Source organism: Eptatretus burgeri, chromosome 18, assembly GCF_056783735.1.
Source record: "Eptatretus burgeri isolate ZD-2024b chromosome 18, Ebu_testis_v1, whole genome shotgun sequence".
Classification (NCBI taxonomy): Eukaryota; Metazoa; Chordata; class Myxini; order Myxiniformes; family Myxinidae; genus Eptatretus; species Eptatretus burgeri.
In genome coordinates this window covers 47,625,457-47,652,607 of record NC_140978.1, presented here as the reverse complement: position 1 = coordinate 47,652,607, position 27,151 = coordinate 47,625,457, and the positions used below count along the sequence as shown (strand labels likewise).

General features: G+C 43.5%; 1 protein-coding gene across 2 annotated transcripts in view; it reads right to left on the bottom strand.

Annotated features, from left to right (window-relative positions):
- Positions 1 to 26,443, bottom strand: part of LOC147009050 (RNA-binding protein 47-like) — a 45,303-nt gene extending 18,860 nt beyond the window's left edge. Inside the window, exon 1 of one of the 2 annotated variants that reach the window (XM_085864304.1) lies at positions 26,240 to 26,443. The gene's annotated coding sequence lies outside the window, so the exon portion shown is untranslated. Of the gene's footprint in view, positions 1 to 21,886; positions 23,042 to 26,239 lie in introns of those variants that run through there. The other variant, XM_085864306.1, reaches the window with a different exon arrangement.
- Positions 26,444 to 27,151: the final 708 nt, after the last annotated feature.

Here is a 27,151-nt window from a genome sequence, read left to right as displayed (position 1 = left end):
TGGCCGATGTTAACCTTTGAACCTTTTGACCTCAAAAACAAGATTTTCCTGTGACAAACTCTGCCATGTGGTGAAGTTTCGTGAAGATAGATTTGAAATTGTGAACTGTAGGCGACAAACAGATAGACCGAATAGCAAAATCGACGAACCAATATGCTTGAAAAGTCTTTGATTTTGCAAGTAATAACGCACAAGACGAACCAATATAGTTGAAAAGTCTGATTTTCGCAAATAATAATAATATCTAAGAAGACTGGCGTTGGCTTGGTGGTTAGGGCGTCAGGCTAGGGATCTTAGGGTCCTGAGTTTGAGCCCCATTGATGTTGGATTAACGCCAGGTGGGGTTGACATCCTACCGAGGTCGGCAAAATGAGTATAGCGGAGGAGCGCGTCACTGTGTCCACTTTCTGCCAGAACTCCAGGGGCCTCAGCCATCTGGCCATCCCCCAGGCAGATGCCTGGCCCTTCCCAATCTCCTTGAGATGGCGATCAACCTGCTGCAACCACAAGGCACGTGGTGGGCCCATTGGCCTCCTCCACTCACGAGGCTCCCTCGCTGAGAGAATCTGGTGAGCAGGATCAGCGTCAGGAAAATGAGTCACAAGTCCATACAGCCGCACCTGACGTTCACAGACAATGCAGGTAACAAATCTCATTTGATTCTCTCTCAGCAACCGCTCGTTGGACACAAAGTCTGACCAGAAATAGCCAAGGATTCTCCAAAGGCACCTGGTACCAAAGGAATTAAGTCTCCATCTCAGATTCCTGGTCAGAGCCCAAGTCTCACATCCGGAGAGAAAGACTGGAAGCACCAAAGACCTGAAGACTCAGACTTTCGTCCTCCTGCACAGGTACCGACAGCACCACACCACATGATCCAGTGAATCCATAACTCCCCAAGCCCAACCCTGATGTCAATTAACCTCTGGCTCACAGCCAGCAGAGGTATGAATATCACTGCCAAGGTAAGTGAATCTCTCCATGACCTCAACATCCTCACCACAAACAGATACAGACAAGATAGCAGCATCCAAGCTTTCAAATGAAAGCCTGGATCTTAGTTTTGACCCAGGAAACCCGTAATCACAGTGGCTCAGACTTCTCATTCAGCACCTCAAGGGCCCGCAAAAGGATATCCAAATTCTCTGCAAAGATGACTGCATCATCCGTGAAATCAAGGTCAGAGATCTTGACATTCCCAAATGATGCACCACAGCTTGATCTTTCAGACATCCTCCCCAGAATCCAGTCCATACAATCACTGAAGAGTGTAGGGGGTCAGTACACACCCTGACAAACTCCAGCAACAACTGTGAATAAATCTGAGATGGAATCACTGCATCTCACAGCACTCTCAGTTGCAGAAGAAAGTTCAGAGATCAGATTGATCAGTTTTGGAAGAACCCCACAAACACCAAGAATCCTTCAGAGGGCATCCCGATTCACTGAATCAAATGCTTCACAGAGATCAACATAGGCTGCAAGTAGCCCCTGCTGAAACTCTCGTCTGCGTTCAGTGAGGACCCAAAGAGCAAGGATACGGTCAATCGTTGACCTCTTTGGTGTAAAGCCTGACGGATCTGGGCACTGGTGCTCAAGCAGATGGTGGCGAACCCTATCAAGAATTATCCAAGCAAAGACCTTTCCTGGCACAGAGAGCAGCATCACCACTCATTCGTTGTTGCAGTCCTGGCAATCACCCTTCCCTTTCCAGAGAGGGACAAAAAGGCCTCTCTTCCAGTCAGTCGGGATGATGCCTGTGTTCCAGGCAGAGCACAGAACTGCATGCAATGATATGAGTACAGCATTTCCACCAGCCTTGAGAAGTTCAACATGGATGCGACAGATCCCAGGAGCTTAAACCCATTTCAACCGGTTCACGGCAGCCTGTTTCCACAAACGAAGGTGGATCACATTTGATTGGAGGGTCGGGATAAGACCACTAACAGCAATCAGAATAAGAACACCCCTGACATCCAACTCAACAGCTGGTGGATCAACCTGGAACAGACGCTCAAAGTAACCAGCCCAGTAGGCCTTCACTTCGGACTCCTGTCAAGAGCCCACCAGCCTCCTTTCTAACTGCAGTAAAGTGAGGGATGGGCTTAGAGGAACACAATGCGTGAATTTCCCTGGAAGCAGGATGAGAATCACTTGACCACAGGTGATGCTCTACCCGCTCACAGATTCCTTGCACATCGGCCTCCTTGTCTACCATCTGCGCATGTACAGTTTTATGCCTCAACTCCCTGAACAGCTCAGCTCTGTCATTAAGCCTGGCCCTGTGACTCTGGTCAATGGTATCCAGTGTCCCTTGAGAGACAAAATTCTTCTTCGCCCTCTGGTGAGTTCCAAAACATCCACCGGCAACATCAAGCACAGTGGTCTTGAGGGCACTCCACAACTCTTCAGGAGTTACAAAAGCACCCAGACCCCCCCCCCCCGCCCCTAAATGCCCACTCAGCCTGTTCGCAAACTCCTCAGCTACCCTCTCAGCCTTGAGCTTGCCAATATCCAGCTACCATTCTCCCAGATTTAATCTGCAACTTCAGAGTTGCTACCACAAGCCTGTGGTCAGTCATGAGGAACTGAGCACTCCAGTGGACCCTGCAGTCTCAATCATCCTCCAGCGACCATCAACAAGCACATGGTCAATCTCCTTTGCCACACCACCAGCTTGGAATACCAAGTCCAGCGATGAGTCTGTGGGCACTGATACCATGAACGAGCCACTGTAAGTCCATGACTTCTTGCAAAGTCAAGGAACTTAATGCTATTTAGGTTCACAGTTTCAGACTCATGGGGACCAACACACGTCTCATAACCATCGCTATCAGTTCCAGTCAATGCAATGACATCCCCCAAGACTAGAAGTGTATCTCGCCTGGTGCACCGATTAACTACAGACTCGAGTGTGGCGTAGAATGCATCCTTCACGGTGAGATCACTCGCCTATCAGAGCATTTCCAGAGACCAGGGAAACAACACCCAAGGAGTGAGGAATCCTTCGTCTCATAATACCTTTGTTGATCATTGTTACCTCAATTATCATTGGAGTCAGCTTATTGGACACAGCTACAGCAACTCCTCGAGCATGGTGACCATCAGAGTGACCAGACCAATAGTAGGTGTCACCACCCGCCATGATTTCGCCACATTCCAGTCTCCGAACCCCAGAGTGCTACAATACGGATGTTCAAACGCTTGAGCTCAAATGATAACAGAGACAGGTGATCATCCTCCCTTAGGTGTTGGACATTCCGGGCATCCACCCGAAGAGCGGCCTCAGGTTAACGCAAGGAGACCATCATCTGGTGGACGACACCTCAGCACCACCCCGACACACACAACCGCAATCTGACCCGGGAAGGTTATCCCATGGTTTTCTTCCTATCATCTAAGAGTGGGGGTCCTGAAGGCTTTTCCCCAATCCCGTCATCCAGTGAGCTGCCTGCAAAGGACAGCTGCACAGGAGGTTCTCCCACAAAGTGGGTTTTCAATTTTCTTTGCGTTTTTCTTGCATTTTGCGGAGTGAAGGGTTGTACGGTGGCCAAAGTGCATATCCTGCCACCAGATCCATAGTTTTAGTGACAGCAATAGTTAATCGCTTGCCAAGTCAGGCGTTCCGTGGAGTGCTTGCTCGAGTTCTTTAGACACTCGCCGAGCACCCTCCAGTTGATAGCAGTACAGTTCGTGTCCCGATTGGGTTGTACAGTCGGTAGCTGCTATACAAGGTAGAGGTACGCATACAGCGCATACGGACGTGGTACAAATGATTACATTTGGATCTTAAGGCCTCTCCGGCGGAGTGTGTGCATGCCATGTTACGGGCATCGTGGTGGCAAAGTTTCATCCCGCGTCTAATGGAGGTTCTACCAGGTTTTCCTTTGTCCTCACGACTGTTTCTAAAGCATTTTGTTATCGGATTTGCTTTATAAAGGTTATAGGTTTCTCTTTTAGAGTTTCAAAGTAAAATGTATTAAATAACACCTGATTTCTGAGCTGTTTGTCACTTTAGAGTGTTTTCTAAATTACTGAGCCAAGTTTATTTTTTTTTCCACCAGTCACACACAGCTGCTTATAAAGATCATTGTTTGTGTACATCTCCTTCAGATGTCTAAATAAATGCAACGTCGTTTTTCGGTGAAAGCTACTCAAGATTTTTGGGCTGTATACAGTACATCCTGCAATCTGAAATCACACCGACCCCAATCTTCCTAGTTCCGAAAAATTGCCGTTATCAGCCAAGTACTAGTGTGTGTGTGTGTGTGTGTGTGTGTGTGTGTGTGTGTGTGTGTGTGTGTGTGTGTGTGTGTGTGTGTGTGTGTGTGTGTGTGTGTGTGTGTGTGTGTGTGTGTGTGTGTGTGTGTGTGTGTTTCATAAAGCATAACATTTTATTCTCACTAACTACTCTACCCCCCAACCCTCTCTTTGTCCAATCCTTGCTCTACCTCCTCCCAATACAATGCAGCACCCTCATCCCTCAAACTCTCTGTCTGTCTCTGTCTCTGTCTCTGTCTCTCATATCTCTCTCATATCTCCATACATGTCTGGGTGGTGGTTATGTCTGTGCAGTGTTTGTTTCTGGATGTGTTGCGGCTGTGTTTATATTATGACTGGAAGAAAATGGATTTCATACATTATTTTGTTTCCATCTTCACTGTTGTTCTCTGCAGAATCATTTTGATGAGACAGTACGAGTCATAATTAACGCTCAACCGCAAGTCTGCCTTCCCTTCATCTCACCTCATGCTGCCTTCCCTTCCCCCACCCATCCACACTCCTCCACCCTTCACTCTCCTTCACCCCTCTCTCCTCCTTCCACCTCTCTCTTTCCCCCTCCACCTCTCACTCTCTACCTTCTCTCTCTCTCCGCTCCCAGTATTCCCGTCAGCGAAGCGATGGGTGGTATTTGCTAGTTTCCGATAAAGAGAAAAGGGCATGACATGTTTGCGCACCTGTGTCCAGCTTGAATTTCACCTTCAGCCCTTCAATAGATAAGTCTGAAAAGCAATTCTTACTCGTGACTGGTCAATATACAACTGGTCAATATACAATAATCAATACCATCAATATACAACTGGTCAAGACTTGCAATATACTCGTCATCGCTGTAAGTGTCGATGGCGAGTAAAACACATTTTCTTGAAGCAGCCGATGTGGCCACAATGGTTGCACTTCCTTTCTTCAGCTGAGCAATTGTGCCTCCATTTTTTTTTGGTACCTGCATCAAGAACATGTCGGTGGCCCTCCTCCGGCCAAAGAGGAGCGGTGTTCACTGCAAGGTAGGTGGCGCGGCATGGCATTGAGCCCTGCTATTGAGAAGTGTACATTCAATTTACCTCAAGCGGTGTCTTTGTCATGGTCTTTAACTGGGTGCAACTATCCTTTGCTGCTCTGCATATGTCCCCTGCTGTTGTGAGATCAAGATCTATTTTAGAGTAAATGTTCTTTTAGTCACAAATCTGACATGGCGAAAACCACATGAGCCAGAACAGTGTTATCCGCTTCCACAAAACCGAATGGTTTTCGGAGCCAGCTGTGCTCATTGCTGCACACCATTCACCCGGTTAATATCGCATCATGATGCAAGATGGCCAGGTTTACCGTCACAACTGCAAACACCTGCTTACACTGAACAACAAATTTCAAAAAAATTTTTTTACTGGAGATGTGTAAAGTGATTAAGACTAATTTGGGTACGCTGATTTCAAAAATCATAACCGTTTTGCTGTATCACGTCAGGATTTTCAGGAACAGAAATATTCCCATTGCCTAGAAGTTAGGATTTCAATGAAATTTACATATGTCTTTAACATGTCTATTTCGTACAATTGTTGCTAACTTGTGTTATATTTCTTTCTTTCAGATAAAGATGAGTAGGCGTTCCTGTACCAATCATCCTGACAACTTCTGTTATGTCTGTGGTCGGTATACCAAAAAAGATCAACAGCGAAGTATATCTACAGCAGTGAAAATGAAGGCCGCCTACTTTCACTACTTCGGGTGTAAGGTGGGGGACCAAGAACAGAGCTGGGCACCACACATCTGCTGCACAAGCTGTCACACAACCTTGACTCAGTGGTTGGTGGGCAAGCGCGCGAGCATGCCATTTGCGGTGCCCATGATATGGCGTGAGCCGCAGAATCATCATGATGATTGTTATTTCTGCTGCACAAGCATCGCCGGCTTCAACAAGAAGAATAAAGGTCACATCAAGTACGCTGACTGCGTCTCTGCTCGTAAACCTGTGCCTCGTGATGACGAGAACCCCGTTCCAACACCTCCAGCTGATCAGAACATAGCTGTAAGCAGTGGTGAAGAGGATGGTGATGATGAACCTTTTGAACCCGACACTCAAGAATCACACCTTCTGAACCAGGGAGACTTAAATGATCTTGTAAGAGATCTCTCGCTGTCAAAGGCGAAGGCAGAGCTGCTTGGATCAAGGCTGCAGCAGTGGAATCTACTTGAACCTAACACCAAGATATCCTTGTTCAGAGCACGTCACAGAGACATGGCTGAGTTCTTTGAGATGGAAGACATGATGACATTCTGCAGTGACATCAACGGTCTGTTGAAAGAACTTGGGTGTGATCACGATCCTGCAGACTGGCGCCTCTTCATCGACTCGGAGAAGAACAGCTTGAAGACTGTTTTGCTCCACAATGGCAACGAGAAACCATCAGTCCCACTGGCTCACGCGTTCGGCATGACAGAGACCTATGAGACTATGCGGCAGCTGCTTGATTCCATCAAGTACAATGACTTCAACTGGCACATCTGCGGAGACTTGAAAGTGGTGGCGCTGTTGTTAGGGCTGCAGTCAGGCTACACGAAATACATGTGCTTCCTTTGTCTCTGGGATAGCAGAGACGACAAGAATCACTGGACGAAGAAAGATTGGGAAGAGCGAAAAGAGCATGTACCTGGTCGACACAACGTGAAGCATGTCACCCTTGTCGACCCAGCCAAGGTTTTCCTTCCACCACTCCACATAAAGCTCGGCTTGATGAAAAGTTTTGTACGGGCAATGGATCTGAATGGGCGTGGGTTTTCCTCAAGGAAAAGTTTGGCAACACCTTGTCGGAGGCCAAGATCAAGGCTGGTGTCTTTGTTGGACCGCAAATCCGACAGATTATGAAGGACGAAACTTTTCCGACAACTCTAAACCCCAAAGAGCTGGCAGCGTGGAGGAGCTTCAAAGCTGTGACGGACAACTTCTTGGGGAACGAGCGCGCGGACAACTATGAAGAAATAGTGCAGCAGCTGCTGGAGTCCTTCAGGAAACTTGGCTCCAGGATGTCCCTGAAAATCCATTTCCTACACCAGCACCTGAACTTCTTCCCTTGACAACTTGGGACCAGTCTCGGACGAGCACGGCGAGCGATTCCACCAAGAGATTTCACTCATGGAGACGCGTTACCAAGGGCGGCACAACCCGAACATGATGGGCGATTTCTGCTGGTTCCTGCATCGTGAAACTGACACAGAGCAGCACAAACGCAAAGCCAAATGCCTAAAGCATTTTTAATTACATTCTAGTGGAGTTTTTCTGTAATTTCTATAATTTTGAAGCATTCATGATGAAATAAATGAATAAATGAATTTTTGTAAATTTCATTGAAATCCTGACTTCTAGGCAATGGGAATATTTCTGTTACTGAAAATCCTGACGTGATACAGCAAAACGGTTACGATTTTTGAAATCAGCATACCCAAATTAGTCTAAATCACTTTACACATCTCCAGTAAAAAAATTTTGTTGTTCAGTGTTATCACCTCACTCCTTGAGGAAGACCAGCTGGCTGATCACTCCACAACAATAGCTCAGTCACAAGACCAAGCGGAACAACCATTCTTCGCATTGCAGCCTGAAGCAGCTTCTACACAACTAGTCAAAACACCTATCCATCGTTCTTATTGTACCAAGAGACTAACCACACATCACTGACTATGTTGCGTAACTTCATCATATCTATTACAACGGTAAGAACAGTTTGGCTTTGTGTGATCCAATAACTGTTGCTCAAACTGAAACTCTCATGACAGTTTGATTTGACTAGTGAGTTAATACTGTTGTTCATGTTAGTTTTGCCTCGTGAGTATTGTTGTTTATTTGGAGTTTTCTATTTAGTTAATACTGTGGTTCGTGTGTTGCAATTGGTATTTCGTCGTTTCAGTAATTGAGGTTTGCAGCACTGGTACTAGTATTCTCTTTTGGCCACTCGTGTGAGCTTAACATTGAGAAGGCATTATGAGTGTTGTTATAAGTTACATCATGGGACATTGCTCTGACCTCGGGTTAGTGTACGCACTTAACAGTTCCGGTTCAGCCTTCGTCGTGCTCACTGCAATAACGATCACCAGTAATCTTGACTGCTGTAACTGCAGCTAGTGATGCTAACTTACGTTCAAAGTAGTAATCTGATTGCAGTCACTCTCATTTCTGAACCGATTCATTTTTGGGATTACATTTGCTTAAAAAAATTAAAATATATAAAATAAAAACTCTCAATTGATTCATTGAACACACAGTACAGGAAATGTGCTGAATAGCACCATTTCCTTATCGGTACTTGTTTGAGGCACAGCTTGTTCTTTTTCTGTTTCAATAACATCGACTCAACTGTCGAGCTGACGGTTGCTTGTGTCTGCATAAGGAAGAAAAAAAAATGTAAGAATTTCCTGGCACAGTAAAGAGGTAGTTATGGAACAGCCAGCCAATGAAATTTTTATCATGTCAAATATTCCTTCCGATAGCTTCAATGCATCACTCCACAATCACCTGTGAACTCGTATTCAGACATTTTGCTTGGAGGTGGGTTGAATGGTTCGCTTCGGTGGACACTATATACAATGCAAAACATCTGACCATTTTTCTTCTTCAACGTCTACCATTATCCTACCTTTCTTGTGGTGTCAACCAGGGGAAGCTTGGCCGAAGTCTTCACAAACCGGCTGGCCAGACCTGATGGTTGACTAGTTAGGGCAGGAATTTGTAATTCGTTCATGGTGTCAGCGACAGCCCACCTGCTCTTTGCAAAGGATACCATGGGATCTTTAGTGTCCACCAACTAATGCTGGCAGATGAGATTCCCATTGAGCATCCATCCAAGGGACATCAGACACATCAATGAATCACCCTGCCTGTGAAACACCGGACTGACAGTTTACAGCTGGGTAGGGAATTGAACCCAAGCGAGACACTTCAGAAGTGAGTGTTCGTACCTCTCGGGCTCAAGGCCATCCGGTCAGCCCTGTAAAATGTCTGACCATTCTACATGATTATTACATCATAACAAAACCCCTTCTTGTCGTGAAAATAGCTCCCAATTCCAGAAAAAAAACAAGGTCTGCATTGGCACCAAAACATAACAAACAGGAGTATAAATAAAATAGTTCACATTATCCCCCCTAAAATATCACAAAGCCCTGACGTTTTGGACCTCTTTTGCTCCGATGAAGGGAAAGGGACCAAAACGTCAGCGCTTTATCATCTTTTAGGGTGGATAACACCAACCATTTGATTATTGCGTTGTTTTTTTCTCCTCTAGTAGCGAGTTGGCAAAAAAAAAAAAAACAACGGAAAAAAGAAAGATTGATCATTACTCAGAAAGTGTTTATACAGGTATTTCTCTCGGTTTTAATTTCACAACCAAACAAATAAATAAATAAATACCTGTTAATGTGTTACTTGTGCTTAGCAGAATTCGATTATTATTTTCACCTGCGACATGTCGCAGGGTCTACAAGAGGTCTCTGTGTTGCTGTTGTTGTTGCTGTTGTTGGGGTTCTTGTTGGGGATCGATTTTTGAAGTGTGCACCCATTAGTCGGACAGCTGCCGAAACACACCCACATTGGTCGCTTGACTCCACCCACCATGCTACTAAGACTACTACTAATACGCATGCCCAACTAGGGGACGTAGCGACCCCTATAACTGGCGGTCTTCCGCCTTCTGCCAACATTCACGTGGGCCAAGGCCAAACTCGTTGGCACAGTGACGTAAGCAAGAAAATCTTGGGCGTCCTCGAGGACAGTGCCAGGTTGGATCGGGTCTGTGACATTGGTAAAGATTTGTGGCAAATTCCAGGGAAATATGAGCCGGTACATGTTCATTTAAACGGAGGATTTGTCCAAACAGAGAATTGCATCCCCTTGCAATATCGAGTGTGATGGGGCCTAGTCTAGTGATCTCACAAATAGTCATGTTTGAAACTCGATCATATCATCGTACCCCAAGGATGTGACATTGACATCACATGTGGAAAGAGTCCATGTCTCACAACTATAGAGGAGAACAGATAGGACGCATGTTCTGCAAATGCGGAGCTTTGATGGTAAGCTAAGCCAGTGCCAATTCCAGACAGCGTCTAGTTGCCCCATGACAGAGCCAGCCATACCGATTCGTCTACGCACATCAGGGCGGCAGTATTCAGATGAATGAATGTTGGAGCCCAGGTATGTCAAATGGTCCACTGATTCCATAACTACACCAGAGACAGGTACTGGCAGGGGAGAAGGACCAATGGCAAAATTCTGTACTTTGGTTTTTTTGCCATAAGAGCTTAAGGCCGAAGCTTTTGGCAACCAATTCAAAGCGGTTGAACACAGCCAGCCAGTAAACAGGGTCTCTCACAAATAGGGCAGCATCATCTGCCTTGAATAGATTGGTGATGATTTCTCTTCCAACATTGATTCCAAGCTGATCTGCACACCTTGACATGATCCAGTCCATGGCGCAGCAGAAGAGGAAACGAGCAAAGACGCAACCCTCATGAACTCCAGAAGACGTGGGGAAAGGTGATGATAAGTCAGTGTCCACTCTGACGCAGGCTGTTGCATGTTCATGGAGGTTCTGGATCATGTTGAGGAGTGATGATGGAACTCCATTGCCTCTCAGCACCTTCCATAGGAATGTTCGGTCAACACAGTCAAATGCAGTCTTGATGTCGATATACGCCACATTTAATGGACGCTGAAATTCCTGATGAGGTTCTGCAAGAATACAGAGGGCTAGTATGGCATCCGTTGTAGACCTGTTTGGTGTGAAATCACATTGCTGGTGGCATCTACGTTGTAAGCAGGAGGGGGTGAATACGGTTAAAAAAAAAACATGACCAAAAACCTTCCCTGGGACTGATAGAAAGGTGATCGGGTGATAGCTACTGCAGTTGGAGCAGGGGCCTTTGTAGATGGTCCTGCTGTTTGAATTATGCCATTATTCCACTCCACTGGATCATGCCCAGAATTCCAGACATTTATAAAAAAAGCCAGTGTAATATGTTACAAATTGGAGTCTCTGCACATTTCAGCAGTTCTGTGGTGATGTTATCAGACTCAGCAGCTCGACCATTTTTGAGTTTCATCACTGCGTGGCGGACCTCAGACAAGGAAGGAGGATCCATACACACAGTGACATCGTCGACAGCTATGGGTGCCTCTTCCTCAAAGTCGTGGGATTGTGTACCATGGGGAAAGTTAAGCGCCTGTTCAAAATGTTCTTTCCAGCAGTTAAGGGTTTCATCATTGGGATGGCAGGGGCGGGGGGGGGGGTGCTTGCTTTCATGATCGGAATGCTGCCTTTATTATTATTTGAATTTCGACCAATATGCATGCGCTGGATTGACTGGAAGGCAGGTCTAAGGTCATTTCGATGAATACCTTCCTCAACTCCATTGGCCAGGCGCCCATACCGAGAGTCAAGATCTGTCCGAGCCTTTGCCCGATAGACACCTCTAAGGCGCCTTCTTTCTGGGATGTTTCCTTGAAATTGTGCTTCCCTCTTCATAACAATAATGGTCAGGGTATCAGCTGACAACCAGGGCTGTTTCTGTTGCCAAAAGAATGGACATAGGTCTGCTGTATCATCTGATAATAAGACATTTATATTATAATTTCAATGAAGTTGGACATGTTTTCAGTAGTTGTTCTACTCAAATTATAGACTCAGTTAATGTTAACAATTTTGATCATAAAGAGGAGTGTAATGTTGAGCTAGGACGCAGAGGATTTTTGGATCAGGACACGATGTGTGATCTGTCCATTGGGCCTTCATGACAGGTTACAAGGTACTACATCAGTTTCTCAAGGTAATGTTTTCAGTAACGAGAATTTTGTTAATCCAATCAGAAGGAGACCCAGACATCATGGGCATCGTATTTGGTGTCATAAGTCTCCAAAAATGGAAATTACAGAGAAAATTGATAAACTTAAAGGTTTTTATGAAGGAAAGGTTTTTCATGATTTTTATGTTCCTCTGAGGTCACATTCCAAACAAGTCGTAGCAAATACTCTCCAGAGTTTAGCAGGTTCATATGACGTGCTCGTTTTTCATGGAAGCTTTTTGCAGCAGTGTTCTGATAAAGATGTCTACTCCCAAAGTTGGGAGATATCAGCCACAACGAGTCTGTGGTCAGTGTTTGCCGGAGCTTTGGCACCTCTGAAAACCCAATTTGATTTGAGAATTGAACAATCTCGAGATAAAATGTGATCCAGTTCTTTACGGGTGGAAGCATCACGAGAGATCCAGATGAATCTGTGTACGTCTCTCCTTCTGAACCAAGAACGCATAATAGATAAATTATGAGAGGAGCAGAGGGAGATCATACGAAGAGAATTGTCATTCATATAGCCTGATCCGTCGTTCCCGGTAACACTTTCGAACCCTGCATGATCAGTGCCAGAGGATGCATTCAGGTTGCCAAGAATCAAAAGTTTGTCACGAGGGGAAACCGATGCTACAAGAGACTCCAATTGCTCATAGAATGTGTCTTTCTCTGAACTTGCAGAAACCTCGGTAGGGGAGTATGCCACAATCATAGAAAGGGCGCCATGTCGATGCTTTATGCGAGCCATAAGGAGACAGCCTGAGACATGGAGCCATGACATCAATGAGCGGCTCACATCATTTGCCAGTGGTAGGGTTACCCCATAGTTGTGCTGTGACTCTCCTGAACGAATGAGGATGTAGTTACTGACTTGCTGCTGTCCACGACCAGGTACATGGTGTTTCAAAAATATTGATACAACTTTGACTTCCTGCCATGTTTTTGTTTTTTGACCTATACAGTTTTCCTTTTGAGGATTTGGTGATGTTATTGTGGTATTTGTTCCCTGGGATTTCTAGCTCCATAGCTCAACTATGCCATTGACAGTGAAGCAGAAGACAAAAGCGGTGGTTCTGTGGTATGAGACTGAATTATATGTAGAAACCCACTGGAAGTTCTGCCAGGAATACGACCTCAGAACACATGATGGACCCATAAATTGTGCCATTCAATGTATTATGAAACATTTCGAGCACAAGGGTACAGTGCACAACCAGAGTAAGGGCAACAGTGGCAGGCCAGCATCAGTAACCAAGACCCAGGCCAAGCCAACATTGACACCATGGTGGATTCTGCAGTGGACAGTCCCAAGAAGTCCCACTGCCGGCACTCCCGGGAGCTGGGCATCAAACCAACATCAATCTGGTTCTATCCTCACTGAGGAACTGAAGCTTTTCCCACACACCATCTCTATTAGGCATAAACTGAGTCAAGATGACATGAGAAGGAGACTTGATATGTGCAAATGGCTCAGTGACAGGATGGAGTGGAACCCAAACTGGATCAACCTGATGCGGTTCAGTGATGAAGCCCATTTCCACTTGAAAGGTGCCATCAATAACCACAATAACATAATCTTGGGGGGGGGGGGGCAGAACCACCTGAGAGGTACCTAAAAGGGCCTAAGGTCACATAGTTCTGCACCCTCAATGCCATATAGGGAACACTAGGGCCTTGCTGATTTGAGAATGACAATAGCAGGATGGTGACACTGGATGACTACCTCCATCCTTCTTCTTCTTCTTAGTAGTAGTTCTTCTTCTTCTTCTTCTTCTTCTTCTTCTTCTTGTGGTGAAGAAAAAACCTTTTGGACTCAGCTCTTTTATATACAGGATCCGGATCTCCTTAAATACTAAACACCTGTACACATCCTCGCATTGAGGGTGCCATTTGAGAGCGTCTATCATGAACTTTTAAATATATTCGGACATTTGCTTTAAAGTTTCGAAAAGTTCACATTACTATTTAAAGATTATTCCATTTAATGTGTTGTAATTTCGTAAATACATGATTTTCTCGTCATGAACAGGAGCCTCCATGACGGGTCTCGCTATTGGCTCCATCAAGGCACGTGACAAAATATCGGAAGTTGTTGTTATTGTTATTGTGATCAAAATGCTGTTTCGACTTTCTGTAACTAATTTTTAGCTGTGTCGCATTGTGAACGCTGGCTCTAAGAGTGCTCTGCGTTGTTGTTGTTGTTGTTCTTCTTCTTCTTCTTCTTCTTCTTCTGGTGAAGACAAAACCTTTATGACGTGGCTCTTGGACACATTTGTCCTTGTTTTTTTATGCATGCAAAGTTTCAGGTTGCTAGGTTCCATGGTTTGGGAGTTATGGAGGAGACACACTGACTGAGTGACACATTGGAACTCTCTGACATTTATGAGTGTAGATATATATCCAATCATCAAGACACTTCACCAAATGCAAAAATTGGAAGGATAGATTTTAAATGATTTCTGAAAACCTTCGATGCCCAAATTTAATTGGTTCCTAACTACAGTTTTGACTTAATTACACATTATGTGTGCACGTGAAAGCTGCAGACTCATTGCAGGAATATCCTAGTGGTTCCTCTTAAAAGGGTGAAAACCAATGGAGATTGAGCATTCTTTAGAATTTAGATTTTCTCTTTAATGTGAAACTCGGTGACATTTAAATTAAAACTTCATGAAATCTCTCCTAAATTTGGATCTTTATACAGTTGACTTTTCTTAAATGTTCTACCTTTCTTTCCTCATTGAAAAGCACTTTGAAGCTTGGTTTCTAAATGAAAAGCAGTGTCTAACAAATTGATTAAAAGATTGTGGATGAAGTCTTAGACTGGACAACCACATGTTCAAGATTGTATCACACAATAGGAATCGGAAATGGAATAAGACGAGAGGAGAAAAAGGAAGCGGGGGGGGGGGGTGGTTGGCATTTATCTACTCTAATCCAAAACTCAAATGAGATCGAGTAAAATAGTCATGCCAGCAAACATTAACCAATTGTTCATTTAAGACGCTATATTTTGGAGATATGTTATCTTTACAAAAGAGTAGGTTAATTTGCACTTTGTTGATGGCAAGTACAGCTGAAAGCCAACTTGCATCTCACATAAAACGATGTTAGCTCTTGATCATGTGCTTGAAAATCAATCCGACCACAGCAAGAAGTAATTTACAAAAAATAAATTAAGCAATGGAAAGGAAGGCAGGAAGATAAGCTATTTGCAGAAGAGGAAGAGGAGTTTGGAGAGGCAGTTGGGACAGGGAACACAAGTGCGCTTACATCATACGAGCAGATAACCCGGTTCCACTGGGCTCTTGCAAGGGAATTCGTTCCCAAGAGTGGAATATTTAGGGGGTTTGCCAGGAATGTCCTACAACAGCATAATGTTTCTCGGTGAAGTAGAATAATGGAAAGGTAATTATACGTTGACATAATTGACTGAATAACTTGTGGTTACATTGTTGTTTTACTTCCGGTTGTTTCTTCTGATGACAAAAAACGCTGGCATGATAACCGAAAGTATGCACACTCACATCTTAATGGTGTAGTCTGGATTTGAATGTCAACCCAGCAATAAACTGTCATCCTGGTATTTCACAGGCTGGGCAATCCATCAACATATGCGCCATACCTTGGATGGGCATGAACTGGAGAATCCCTGCTAGCTTCCTTGGATGGGCCTTGGATGGGCATGAACTGGAGAATCCCTGCTAGCTTCCTTGGATGGGCATGAACTGGAACATCCCTGCTAGCTTCCTTGGATGGGCCTTGGATGGGCATGAACTGGAGAATCCCTGCTGGCTTCCTTGGATGGGCATGAACTGGAACATCCCTGCTAGCTTCCTTGGATGGGCCTTGGATGGGCATGAACTGGAGAATCCCTGCTAGCTTCCTTGGATGTGCCTTGGATGGGCATGAACTGGAGCTGCTGGATGTTGAAGATCTCACAGTCTCTTTTGTGAAGAGTGGTTGAGTTATTACAGGCACACTGAACAAATTATACAAATTTCTCTACAATCAGTTGATTATCCTGCGTCGGAGTGGTGACAAGACAAGGATTGTAACCCAAGTAAAGAAAATGCTTTGGCAGAATCTCGGACACGTCGAGAGATAAATACCATCTGGACACGTCTGGAGACAAACCCCGCCTGAACATAACCACTGTTCAGACACATATGGAGATACGCATCCGGAGCCAAACTCCTGTCCAGACAAGCACTGCCCGGACACAAACTCCCATCCAGACATGCCCGGAGATAAATACCATGCAGACACATCTGGAGACAAACCCTGCCCGGACATAATCACCGTCCAGTCACATGTGGAGATACGCATCCAGAGACAAACTCCCGTCCAGACATAAACACCGCCCGGATACGTTCGGAGACAAGCACTGCCAGGACATAAATACCACCCGGAGATAAACTCCCGTCCGAACATAAACACTGCCTGGACACGTTTGGAGACAAACACTGCCCGGACGCGTCCGGAGCAAAGCTGTCCAGAAACAAACACCGTTCTGACACATCCGGAGACAAACTCTTGTCTGGACATAAACACTGCCCGGACAAACTCCCATCCAGACATAAATGGAGATAACCACTGTCCAGACATAATGACAGTCTGGATACGTCCAGAGAGAGAGAGAGAGAGAGAGAGGGAGGGGTGGAGGAGGGGGAGAGAGAAGGGTGGTGGGGTAGGGGAGTTATCAGAGATAATGTGTTCTGCTTTGTGAAAAAAAAAACACACACACACACACACACACACACACACACACACACACACACACACGCTTGGCCGATATCGGCAATTTTTCGGGAATCAGCAGGTTGGAGTCAAAGTGATTACCGACTATAGTATGTTCTATATACAACCCAGAAACCTTGAGTAGCTTTCACAGAAAATCGGTCACATTTACATCGACGTTTCAGGTGAGTGTTCACAAACATGAAGCTTTATAAACAGTTGCGTGTGACGGGTGGAAAAAATTTGGATTGGAAATCTAGAAAACACTTTAACACAGCAAACGGCTCAGAAATCGGGTGTTATCAAATATATTTTGCTTTGAAACTCACAAAGTGAAACAAATATCCTTTGTAAAGCAAATCCAATAACAAAATGCTTTAGAAACAGGCGGGAGGACAAAGGAAAACCTGAATGAACCTCCATAAGATATGGGATGAAACTTTGCCACCAAGGCATCCGTAACAGGCATGGCGTGTCCACACACCCACGGAGAGTCTGTACAGATCCAAGTCTACCCAAATGTACCACGTCAGTGTGTGCTGTACACGTACCTCTGCCTTGTAATAACTGTACATCCCGATTGGGACACAAACTGCACCGTGCAGCTCGGTAAGTTGCTTAAGCATTCAAGCAAGCACTCCAGTGGAATGCCTGGCTTGGCAAGCGATTACCAATTGCTGTCGATACAAATATGCACCCAATGTCCAAATTGGACAAATGAACACTTTTTGGGGGGAGTTCTGCTGATACTTTAAAATCTGGAGCTTAGATTTTGTAATTCTGGTTAGTTTAAGAGATTCTCTCGGTTATACAGATGCGCAAATGAAATAAAGCCATGGACGCTGGTGTCTCCAGGCATTTATAAGCATTGCAACATTCCCAGTGATTCGTAGCTATGATGAACAGGCATTCAATAACATGAATGAAGAAAGTGGAGGAAAAAAACAAACAAACACAAAAAAAACACTCGTTAAGAAATCATTGAGGCCTGTTCCAAGTCAAGGCATGGTTGAGCAGGCAAAACACATGGTGGCTTCAGATCCCAGCGAGGTTACCCAGGAAACGCCTTAAGACCCCAGACAGTGAGGTGGCCGAAGGATATAATTAAAAAAGGCCATTGATTATATTCAAAAGGGGTGATTTAATGAACCCAAACACACAATTTTCATTCTTGCACTTCCATGGAGTTTTCTTAATGTGAATGCAAAGTTTCAGGTTGATAGGTTCTATAGTTTTGGAGTTATGGAGGAGACGCGCGCGCACGCGCACGCGCACGCGCACACACACACACACACACACACACACACACACACACACACACACACACACACACACACACACACACACACACACACACACACCCTTTTGTTAGTATTGATCCCAAATGACACAACAATACCCTTTGTTTCATATGAGACAGAATCTCATCGTTTTCTTTATTTTCAGTTCTGGTGGTTTAAAGTAAAAAAAAAATTTAAAAATGGCGACTCCACAGGAAAAAGCTCAATGCATCGAATGGTTTATCGAGACGAGCTCCAACACGCAAGTTCAGTATAATTTTCTTTCAAGGTATGGAGGGAACCCGCCATCGTGGACTTATATCAGAGAGTGGTGCAAGAAGTTTAAGATTGGAAGTTGTCAGAAACAGAAAAGTTCCGGTCGACCAAGCACAAGTGCAACAGATATTGAATGAGTGTGTGAATCATTTCAACAAAATCCCAGAAAATCAATCCGACACACATCCAGAGAAATTGGACCATCAACCACCACTGCACACAGTATTTTGTATAAAAAAAACTGAAGCTTTATGCGTATGAGGTGCAGATGATGCAGGAACTCAAACCAAATGACTGTCAAAGTGCAGTGGTCAATGTGTGGTGTGGCCTTCTGCATGACTGCTTGGTGGGTCCGTTTTTCTTTGCGGAGGACACAGTGACCTCAACAATTTACATGAACATGTTGGAAGGATTTGCCGTCCCACAGATTGAAGACCTGTAACCTGATGTCATTTTTCAACAGGACGCTCTCCCTCATTGGTCCCCAGGATCACCAGACAACCCCCCTTGATTTTTATCCGCAAGGCGAGACGTGGCTCTTAGGGAGCTCGGTATTGTTCTTCTTCCTCTTCTTCCTCTTCTTGTTCTTCTTCTTGTGAAGACAAAACCTTTCAGACTCGGCTCTTTTATATACAAGATCCGGATCTCCTTAAATACTAAACACCTGTAAACATCCTCACATTGAGGGTGCCTTTTGAGAGCATCTATCATGAACTTTTAAATATATTCGGACATTTGCTTTTAAGTTTCGAAAAGTTCACGTTACTATTTAAAGATTATTCCATTTAATGTATTACAATTTCGTAAATACACTATTTTCTCGTCATGAACGACGATCGTCCATGACGGGTGTCGCTATTGGCTCAATCAAGGCAAGTGACGAAATATTGGAAGTTGTTTTTTTTTTTCTTCTTCTTCTTCCTGTTCTTCTGTTGAAGACAAAACCTTTAGGACGCGGCTCTTGGACACATTTTTCCTTGTTTTCTCTGTGGGGGTTTGCCAAAGATTTGGTCAACAACACCAAGGTGGCATACCTGCAGGATCTTCGTTCTCGGATCACAGCTGCATGCCCACTGGAGGACACAACCATGCTGAGCTGAACATGGCCTGAACCCGGGTACCACCTTAATGTCCTGTGTGTGACAAATGGAGCTCATATTTGAAGATTATTGATGGTGTGCACAAAATTTAAGGAGTTTGTTTAAAAAAAACCCAAAGGGTACCATTGTATCATTTGTGGTTCGAAATATATTAACAACCAAAGTTGTCCGGGTCTTTTTGGAACACCCTGTACGTTTAAAGACCTGAGGCAAGGAGTCGAATAAAGGCGAGTTAAGAGAATGAAGAAAGGCAACGTAACAAATGGATTTTTTTAGACAAGGGATCGATGAAAGGTCGAATATTGAACTCAGCCTTTTAAAGAGGAAGAAGAGCAGTGTATTTTGATGGAATAAAGAAATCCACATGGGAGAAATAGGAAGTTCAAACATTTCAAAACACCATTTTCTTTAAAAGGTGAGGAAAGAGAGGGGAGGGGGGAGAGAGTAGAGGAAGAGGTTGAAGAAAGTGGATGGTGAATACCTTCATGATCAAAGTGGGAACAAAGAGGTGGATCGGCAAGGAGGAGGAGGAAGAGGAGGTGGAGTAGGTCACGTGGTTATGGGAGGTGTAAAGTGAGAAGGGAATATATATATATATATATTTTTTTTTTTAAAGCCATCAAACAGAGGGTATAATTGAGAGGAATTGAAAGAGTGGTAAAGTGAATGTGTGTGAAAATAAAAAAGCTGAAGGTAGTAAGGAGAAAATACAACAAACATGATCTTGCACACAGATGAGGACAACCCGAAGGGTCGGCCTCAAGGAACCCGACTTGAAAATTAGAGCAAGTTCTGAAACAAAACTGAACTAGAAACGCACAGTAAAACACGGAGGCAACATCGAACACGAAAATTTATCGTTAAAACGTGAGAGAAAAAGACGACGACCGGGAAAACTGATCTTTGAGAAAGTTGTCAGAAACCATGAAGAACACCACCACAGCTCAAGAACCGGAACCAAGAACCGGAACCAGACTTTGGGGTATTTTGGGCACTCGGGGTCTTTAAAAGGTCGGAGGAGTCTCAACAGTCAAATGAAAAAAAAAACAAAATAAACCAATGTCACCCGCAGGGTGACCCGTATCTTGCCAAAAGGTGACCACGTGTGACTTGTTTAAGGTCACACTGAGGTGAACAGAGCTGCTATCCACCAGGAGCGACTCCTTGAGGAATATCTGCCTACGAGAGATTCCGATGAGAATCGTTCTACAGAGTAACCATGAAAAATATGCTTTTGCCTCATAACGTCACCAAATGACGTCATAATGTCTCAAGCTTGACATATCTAGAAAGCACTCATTGAGGTGTTCAATTTGAGGTACTACACGATATGGTTCCTAAAACTTGAAAATTTGACCTTGGGGTCAAATATGTTTAGTTTGACCTTAGGCGCTAACCATGAAGGTCAAGGCCAATCACCACCAAAAATTAATCAGCTGAGCGCCAGACCATGAACTATATTCCCATGAAGTTTGAAGACGATCCGATCAAAATTACTCAAAAAATAAGGGTTTCGTCGACTCCCCTGATTTGCGACAAAGTGACCTTGACCATCAAAATTTTATGCGCTGAAAGGGACCTCTATAGGCCTCTGATATGCGAAGTTACAAAAATTTCCGATGATAACTGTGCTCTGCAGAATTTTTTATACGTGATTACAGACAAACAAACAAAAAAAAAAACATACAAGCTGACTAACATATCTTGCAAAAACTTCGTTTTGGCAAGATAAAGAGTTAAAAGGTACATTCTAATCGCAGGTAATTAATAAAGACATAAAAATCATGACACACACACACACACACACACACACACACACACACACACACACACACACACACACACACACACACACACACACACACACACACACACACACACACACACACACGCACGCACACGTGTTAGAAAGATTCTTCTTCGTCATTTTTGATGGACGGGCGGACGGACAGAGTGAAATATTGAAGCGGATTCACCGCTTAAAATTAATGGGAAATAGGAGCGATATGTAGGAAGGAAAGTTGTGGAGTAAGTATAACGTTTTGGATTTAGACCATATGGTCTTTTTCCTCGAGAGGTTGGAACTTCCCTCAGTAAGAAGAACCGTTTTGAGCAACAACAACATCCCCGCTGCACACCCCCAGGCTGCCAGGGAAGAGTGCGCGACGTCAATGAATGGGCGGGGACACACTCATGAAATAGACCAAATCTCTCCAACCACCACTCGTTACAACCGAGTCAGCACATTGTTGTTGATGGTATTGTGTCGAACGTTCCACCGAATAATCTGCTCGTTTCGAAATCTGCGAACACCAGCTTTCAGTCCCTGACGTTATCAGCTCAAAATGGAGCATCTTCAAAAGGCAGATAATGTACCGGAATAAGCGAAGCAGTCGTGACGGCAGAGCAGCAGCGATGAAAGTAGGGGACCCTCGGTGCCGAGGAAAACGGGACGAACATGAAGTGGTTATAGTAAAACCTTGAAGACATGTTTATCAGGTTGTAGCCATTCGCTTCAGGATGGTCTCAACGTTGTGAAAAAAAAAATGTTTCGACCTAACCGCGGAAAAAAACCGTGAGATGTTACGAAACAGCAACTTCCCAGGCGAGCTGCCCTCCCCGCCACTCCTCGAGTCTCGTGCCTTCCCTGTCAGGACACGGAGACGGAGCACGAGCTGCGGACGTCGGCTTGTCTCACGAGTTACGTGTCACGTGCGAGCCTCGTGCGTGGACTTCGGGATAACATCGCCACACACATCATCTTCTTCATCATCATCGTCGTGTTCATTAAATGTTAAAACGTCAATGTTGTTCAATCCTGTAAACTGTTTAACTTTGGGTTCGTGTTGACAATGGACACGCTCGAGTTGAAGTGCGTGAGATAGCCGCTGAATCATCAGATCATTGTGAGGTTCTTTTATTGAACAATGTGGGCCAAATAGCTGATATATACAAACATTGAATCATGTGTACACCAATTTTGTTTCTTGTATAAACCCTCAATTGAAAACATGATTAAAACATTTCCACCCACAAAAAAAATTTTAAAACACGATCTTTACCACACAACCGTCAAATAAAACCATGAACTACATAGTCACCACAACCGTCAAATAAAACCATAAACTACATAGTCACCACAACCGTCAAATAAAACCACAAACTACATCGTTACCACAACCGTCAAACAAAACCATAAACTACATCGTTACCACAACCGTCAAATAAAACCATAAACTACATCGTTACCACAACCATCAAATAAAACCATAAACTACATCGTTACCATAAACCGTCAAATAAAACCATAAACTACATCGTTACCACAACCGTCAAATAAAACCATAAACTACATCGTTACCACAACCGTCAAATAAAACCATGAACTACATCGTCACCACAACCGTCAAATAAAACCACAAACTACATCGTTACCACAACCGTCAAACAAAACCATAAACTACATCGTTACCACAACCGTCAAATAAAACCATAAACTACATCGTTACCACAACCGTCAAATAAAACCATAAACTACATCGTTACCATAAACCGTCAAATAAAACCATAAACTACATCGTTACCACAACCGTCAAATAAAACCATAAACTACATCGTTACCACAACCGTCAAATAAAACCATAAACTACATCGTTACCACAACCGTCAAATAAAACCATAAACTACATCGTTACCACAACCGTCAAATAAAACCATAAACTACATCGTTACCACAACCGTCAAATAAAACCATAAACTACATCGTTACCACAACCGTCAAATAAAACCATAAACAACATCGTTACCACAACCGTCAAATAAAACCATGAATTACATCGTAACCACAACCATCAAATAAAACCATATACTACATCGTAACCACAACCATCAAATAAAACCATATACTACATCGTTACCACAACCGTCAAATAAAACCATAAACGACATCGTTACCACAACCGTCAAATAAAACCATGAATTACATCGTAACCACAACCATCAAATAAAACCATATACTACATCGTAACCACAACCGTCAAATAAAACCATGAACTACATAGTCACCACAACCGTCAAATAAAACCATAAACTACACAGTCACCACAACCGTCAAATAAAACCATAAACTACATCGTTACCACAACCGTCAAATAAAACCATAAACTACATCGTTACCACAACCGTCAAATAAAACCATAAACTACATCGTTACCACAACCGTCAAATAAAACCATAAACTACATCATTACCACAACCGTCAAATAAAACCATGAATTACATCGTTACCACAACCATCAAATAAAACCATATACTACATCGTAACCACAACCGTCAAATAAATCCATAAACTACATCATTACCACAACCGTCAAATAAAACCATAAACTAAATCGTTACCACAACTGTCAAATAAAACCATAAACTACAGAGTTACCACAACTGTCAAATAAAACCATAAACTACATAGTTACCACAACCGTCAAATAAAACCATATACTGCATCGTTACCACAACTGTCAAATAAAACCATAAACTACATAGTTACCACAACCGTCAAATAAAACCATATACTACATCGTCACCACAACCGTCAAATAAAACCATATACTACAACGTCACCACAACCATCAAATAAAACCATAGACTGCATCGTTACCACAACCGTCAAATAAAACCATATACTACAACGTCACCACAACCATCAAATAAAACCATATACTACATCGTTACCACAACTGTTACCACATCATAGAGAAACATATACTAGATCTTCATCACAGAGAGCATCATAGAAAACCATACACTATATCTTCACCATACATATAGAGTATCATAGAAAACACACACTAGATCTTCACCACACACATAGTGCATCATAGAGAACCATATACTAGATCTTCACCATACACAGAGCACATCATAGAGAACCATATACTAGATCTTTACCATACACAGAGCACATCATAGAGAACCATACACTAGATCTTCACCATACACAGAGCACATCATAGAGAACCATATACTAGATCTTCACCATACACAGAGCACATCATAGAAAACCATACACTAGATCTTCACCATACATATAGAGTATCATAGAGAACCGTATACTAGATCTTCACCATACACAGAGCACATCATAGAGAACCATATACTAGATCTTCATAGAAAACCATACACTAGATCTTCACCATACATATAGAGTATTATAGAAAACATACACTAGATCTTCACCACACATATAGTGCATCATAGAGAACCAAATACTAGATCTTCACCATACACAGAGCACATCATAGAGAACCATATACTAGATCTTCACCACACACATAGCACATCATAGAGAACCATACACTAGATCTTCATCCGCACATAGAGCATCATAGAGAACCATATACTACATCCTCACCACACAGAGCGTCATAGAGAACCATATACTTGATCTTCACCACACACAGCATAATAGAGAAACATATACTAGATCTTCATCACATAGTGCATCATAGAAAACCATACACTAGATCTTCACCATACACATCGAGTATCATAGAAAACCATACACTAGATCTTCACCACACACAGCATCATAGAGAACCATATACTAGATCTTCACCACACACATAGAGCATCATTGAGAACCATATACTAGATCTTCACCACACACATAGCACATCATAGAGAACCATACACTAGATCTTCATCCGCACATAGAGCATCATAGAGAACCATATACTACATCCTCACCACACAGAGCGTCATAGAGAACCATATACTTGATCTTCACCACACACAGCATAATAGAGAAACATATACTAGATCTTCATCACATAGTGCATCATAGAAAACCATACACTAGATCTTCACCATACACATCGAGTATCATAGAAAACCATACACTAGATCTTCACCACACACAGCATCATAGAGAACCATATACTAGATCTTCACCACACACATAGAGCATCATTGAGAACCATATACTAGATCTTCACCACACACATAGAGCATCATTGAGAACCATATACGAGATCTTCACCACACACATAGAGCATCATATACTAGATCTTCACCACACACAGCATCATAGAGAACCATATACTAGATCTTCATCACATACAGCATCATAGAGAACCATACACTAGATCTTCACCACACAGAGCGTCATAGAGAACCATATACTAGATCTTCACCACACACAGCATAATAGATGTTCATCACATAGAGCATCATAGAAAACCATACACTAGATCTTCACTACACACATAGAGCATCATAGAGAACCATATACTTAATCTTCATCACACACACACAGAGCATCATAGAGAACCATATACTAGATCTTCACCACACACAGCACATCATAGAGAACCATATACTAGATCTTAACCCACAAGAGGTAAAATCGATAGTTCTGCTGCATCGAAAAGCACCTTCCATCCTCTATCTCCTCGTTTTTTATGACAATAAGGCTTCAAAAGCGAATATCCATGGTCACAACCCGGCATTTCGCAGGTGCACAAGCGCACCAGTTACCTGTACAGGTAGCAACTTGAGAAAACGTTTCATTTCAACGAGCACTTAACGATGGAGAGCGAAAACACACACACACACACACACACACACACACACACACACACACACACACACACACACACACACACACACACACACACACACACACACACACACACACACACACACACACACACACACACACACACACCTCACCTCCTAAATTGCAGGGCAGACAGGTGGTTTACACGTTTTCTTTTGATGGGTAAAACCAGCAAAGCAGTGACACGCGCTTGTCTTGTGATACTGTCGTTGGTAATATATATATAAATATATATAAATAAATAAATAAATATATATATATGATGTGCTCGAACTTCCCTCCTCTTCCTCCTCCGCCCCTCTCTCCGATGCTCCTCCCCACGCACCGCAACGTTCGCCGCTCTCAACACTTTCCCCCCACCTACAACACGACCCGTGGCCGCTGCGGTTTGGTGGTGAATGTTATAGTCAAAGCGAAGGAACGAGCGTGGGGGTCAAGGTGGGGGTGCGGGAGGGGGGGTCGAGGGAGGGGAAATGAGAGGAAGAAGATGAAGTGGCAAGACGCACCGACCTGGCACAGGTGTCAATGTGGGAGGCCAATAACCTGGAAAATGAACTTCCCGTCGAATGCAGAATTTCGTGTTTGACGTCATGCAGGCAACACTGTGACGTCATCGGCTCACGGTGCGAGTCAAAGAGTGAAATACACAGCAGTTAGTCATTTTGAAACAGCACAATTTTGTTAAGGTGTGCAGGTGCAAATAACGTAATTTATTTCCCTGTTCCAGTTCGATGAACAAAATGTAAACGTGATTATTATAAATATGTTAAACAGCATCGACTGTATTGTTACCATGCCAAGTGGAACCCAAACACAAACTGTGCCGACACTGCACTACACGTGCTTGGCGAGGTCCCTGTTTGTTTATGGAATCGAATCAATGATTAATGAGTCATTGTGATTTGTTTATGGAATCAAATCAATGATTAATGAGTCATTGTGATTTGTTTTTGGGATCAAATCGATGATTAATGAGTCATTGTGATTTGTTTTTGGAATCAAATCAATGATTAATGAGTCATTGT